This window comes from Papaver somniferum, chromosome 8 (genome assembly GCF_003573695.1).
Source record: "Papaver somniferum cultivar HN1 chromosome 8, ASM357369v1, whole genome shotgun sequence".
Classification (NCBI taxonomy): domain Eukaryota; kingdom Viridiplantae; phylum Streptophyta; class Magnoliopsida; order Ranunculales; family Papaveraceae; genus Papaver; species Papaver somniferum.
This window is the reverse complement of record NC_039365.1, coordinates 142,710,980-142,715,829: the sequence shown is the minus strand read 5'-3', so window position 1 is coordinate 142,715,829 and position 4,850 is coordinate 142,710,980. Positions and strand designations below refer to the sequence as shown.

The window sequence follows — 4,850 nt, the reverse complement described above, 5'->3', positions numbered from 1 at the left end:
GAGTGAAAAATTTAGCTGCTTAACAGCCCAATAAGCTCTATGTTCTAACTCAACAGGTAAGTGACATGCCTTGCCATAAACAAGCCAATAAGGCGACATTCTAATGGGGGTCTTAAACGCAGTATGGTAAGCCCATAAGGCATCAGTAAGCCTAGACGACCAGTCTTTCCGATTAGGATTAACTGTTTTCTCTAATATACGTTTTATCTCCCTATTGGAAACTTCTACCTGACCACTAGTCTGTGGATGATACGGGGTAGCTACCTTATGTGTAATACCCATATTTTTTCATCAAAAGCCTAAAAGGTCCATTACAAAAGTGCGACCCTCCATCACTAATTATAGCTCGCGGTGTACCAAAACGTGTAAGTATATTATTTTTCAAGAACTCAATCACAACCCTATGGTCATTGGTTTTACACGCAACCGCCTCAATCCACTTAGAGACATAGTCTACAGCGAAAAGGACGTATAAGTTACCAAAAGAATTAGGACACGGACACATAAAGTCAATACCCCAGACGTCAAAGACCTCCACAACTAAAATAGGGTTCAAGAGCATCATGTTCCTACGGGAAATGGTTCATAATTTCTGGCAATGTTCACAAGTGACACAGTAACTGTGAGAGTCTTTAAACAACGAAGGCCAATAGAATCCACACTGCAATATCTTAGCAGCATTTTTCTTAGCACTAAAGTGACCCCCACAAGCATGATCATGACAAAAGGAAATAATACTAGACTGGTCACTCTCAGGTATACATCTCCTAATAATCTGGTCTGGACAATACTTAAACAAATAAGGATCATCCCAAAAGAAGTGCTTAACCTCCGCTAAAAACCTAGAACGATCTTGTTTACCCCAATGTTGGGGCATTCGACCAGTAACAAGATAGTTCACTATATTCGCATACCAAGGTAATTGGGTAACAAAGAACAATTGTTCATCAGGAAAGCTATCCCTTATAGGAAGGGAATCATCAGGGGAACTAACAACTAGCCTAGACAAGTGGTCTGCTACAACATTTTCGGCACCCTTTTTGTCTCTAATGTCTGGAGAAAACTCTTGCAATAAAAGGATCCACCTAATCAATCTAGGTTTTGTATCCTTCTTAGACAAAAGATATTTCAAAGCAGCATGATCAATATATATGATGATCTTAGAACCTAAGAGATAGGGTCTAAACTTTTCTAAGGCAAACAAAATGGCTAACAGTTCCTTCTCGGTAGTGGTATAGTTCAACTGGGCATCATTCAGAGTTTTTCTAGCATAGTAAATCACATGAAGTAATTTTTTTTTCTCGCTGACCTAGCAGAACACCAATAGCATAATCTGAAGCATCACACATGATCTCAAAGGGTAGGTTCCAGTTGGGTGCCTGGACTATGGGGGCGGTAGTGAGTAAATTCTTAAGCTTCTCAAAAGCCTCTAAACAAGCATCATCAAAGAAAAACTTAACATCTTTTGCAAGAAAATTGCAAAGAGGTATAGAAATTAGGCTAAAATCCTTAATGAATCGACGATAAAAACCTGCATGCCCTAAGAATGACCTAATATCTCTTACGGTTTTTGGGACCTGTAAAGTCTTAATAAGGTCAACTTTGGCTTTATCTACCTCTATACCCTTAGAAGATACGATATTCCCTAAAACAATTCCTGAACGAACCATGAAGTGACATTTCTCCCACTTAAGCACTAAATTTTTTTCCTTGCACCTAGTCAACACTAGTGACAAATGATGCAAGCACTCATCGAAAGACGAACCAAACACTGAAAAATCATCCATAAAGACCTCTAAGAACCGTTCTACCATGTCAGAAAATATGCTTATCATGCAACGCTGAAAAGTCGCAGGGGCATTACAAAGCCCGAAAGGCATGCGTCTATACGCAAAGGTACCAAAGGGAAAGGTAAAAGTGGTTTTCTCCCGGTCTTCTGGGGCAATAACGATCTGATTATATACAGAGTAGCCATCTAAAAAGCAATAGTGACCATGTCCAGCTAATTTCTCTAGCATCTGGTCGATGAAGGGAAGGGGAAAGTGGTCCTTAATAGTGACCTTGTTCAATTTCCTATAGTCAATACAAACACGCCACCCCGTGGTCACTCGGGTCGGGATTAACTAATTATTATCATTCTAGACTACAGTAATACCGGATTTCTTGGGTACAACCTGAACGGGGTTGACCCACTTACTGTCTGAAATGGGGTAGATAATGCCTGCATCTAACAACTTAAGGACCTCGTTTCGAACTACCTCTTTCATATTAGGGTTTAGTCGACGTTGAATCTCCCTAAAAGGTTTGGTATCACTCTCTAAATAGATCTGATGCATACAAACAGTGGGACTTATGCCCTTAATGTCAGCTATGGTCCACCCTAAAGCTTCCTTGTTGTTTTGAATGACGGTTACTAGCCTACTTTCCTGGTCACTATCCAATACGGAAGAAATAATCACAGGTAAAGTCTCAGACGGGCCTAAAAACATATATTTCAGGGAATCTGGCAATGGTTTTAGGTCCAACTTAGGAGGCTCTTCTAATGAAGGAACTACGGTAGTCTTAGAAGCTGGTAGTGGTTCAAACTTAGGTTTCCATACATTACTAGTGTCCAAAAAATGGGTTGAATCTAACAAAGAATTCACCTCATTAATCGCATTATCATCATCAAAATCAATCCCAAAGTGAGCTAGGCATTTCTCTAATGGATCTTCTAACAAAGTGTTTGGTAATGACTCCTCGACTAATGTTCCTATCATGTTCACCTCTTCCATGTTCGAGTCATCTAGTTCAGAGGGTAGCTTACTAATATTAAAAATGTTCATCTCAATAGTCATATTACCAAAAGACAATTTCATAATACCATTACGACAGTTAATGATCACATTGGATGTAGCTAAAAACGGGCGACCTAAAATTACCGGTATCTGGTTCTCTGGGTCAGGGACAGGTTGGGTATCTAGGATAACAAAATCCACTGGATAAATAAACTTGTCAACCTCTATGAGAACATCCTCGATCACACCACGAGGAATTTTAACGGAACTATCAGCTAAATGAAGTGTCATCTGGGTAGGTTTCATCTCACCAAGTCCTAGCTTAAGGTACACATGATATGGTAGTAAGTTCACACTAGCTCCTAAGTCAAGCAATGCTTTCTCAACACGGTATTTACCTATTGTGCAAGAAATGGTAGGGGACCCTGGGTCTTTATACTTAGGAGTAGTGGTATTCTGAATAATATAACTCACTTGACTAGCTAGAAAGGCTTTCTTCTGGACATTAAGCTTTCGCTTTCGCGTACACATATCCTTGAGAAACTTGGCATAAGAGGGAATCTGCTTAATTGCATCTAGTGGTGGAAGGTTGATAGTTACCTGCTTAAAAACCTCCAATATATCATTAAAATTGGACTCCCTCTTAGTTGGAACTAGCAGCTGCGGGAATGGGGCTCTAGGGACAAAGCCGGGCTCAATATGACCCTCATTGGTCTCTTTAGAGACTCTATCAGTCTCCTCAGTTTCTGGTTCAGAAGGGTGAACTACAGCATGTTCACTATCAGGCATGGAAACCTTGTTGTCTATCACTGTACCACTCCCAAGGGTTTTAATAGCATTCACATGATCAGATGGTCTTTCACTTATTTCATTAATTCCTCTAGGGTTGGGTTGAGTCTGACTAAGAAACTTACCTCTTTCTCTTAAAGACTCATTTATCTGACTAACCTAGGTTTTCAACTCGGAAATAGCCTGAGAGTTATCCTGACCTATTCTCTTATTTTCTTCTAAACCTTGAGCAATAGATTGCTGAAACTGCACAGTGTTACGAGTTAACACAGCAAGAGACTCTTCTAAACTCATAATCTTCTTATCTGAAGGGTTCTGAAACTGTGCCGGAGCTGAAGGATTCTTAGTATAGCCAAAACCTGGGGGAACCTGAGCATTACTAGACTGACCTTGATTCTGGCCCTTGGACCAAAAAAGGTTTGGATGGTTTCTCCAGCCAGGGTTATAGGTTTCTGAATATGGGTCAAACTTCTGTCGGTTATCAAACCTAGTGTTGTTATAAAGAGCATTGGATTGCTCTTCAACAGCATGGTCTTCCCAAAAAGGCTCATTTCTTCCACTACTACCACTAGAATGACCTAATTCTAAGGCTTCTAACCTTTTGGCTATAGCTGCTATTTTGGCATCTGACTCATAAGATCCTTCTACCCTATTAACATTTCCTCTACTTAGAATAATTGTTTTCTGGGGTTCCCTACTATTTTCCCATTGTTGGGTCTTATCGGTGATTTCATTCAACAACGGCATCGCTTCATCAACAGTTTTATTCTCAAACCCACCTGTGCATAAGGACTCAACCATGCTTGTTGTTGAATAATCTAAACCCTCGTAGAGGATCTGAACTAACTTAACCTTCTCCAAACCATGATGAGTACATTGAGATATCAAGTCATTGAACCTTTCTAAGTACCTATATAAAGATCCTCCCTCTTGTTGGGAAAAAGTACATATTTGTATCATAATAGATGATGTTTTATGCCTTGGGAAAAACTTATGTATAAAGGCAGAAGTAAGTTGGTCATAGGTTTGAATTGACTCAGAGTCCAAACTATACATCCAAGATTTGGCTTTATCTTTTAAGGAAAAGGGGAATAACCTAAGTTTCAACGCATCATCACTTAGGTTTTTAATTTTCAGAGTACTACAAACTTCCTCAAATTCCCTAACATGAAAATAGGGGTTCTCATTCTCCTTCCCTAAAAATATTGGGAGCATCTGTAAAGTCCCAGGTTTCAGTTCATAATTTGCCTCGGTTTCAGCTAACTTGATACAAGACGGACGAGA

At 39.7% G+C, this 4,850-nt stretch overlaps 1 pseudogene; it reads right to left on the bottom strand.

The window, feature by feature from the left end:
- Positions 1-234: 234 nt before the first annotated feature.
- On the bottom strand, positions 235-2,273 carry LOC113304579 (annotated as a pseudogene).
- Positions 2,274-4,850: the final 2,577 nt, after the last annotated feature.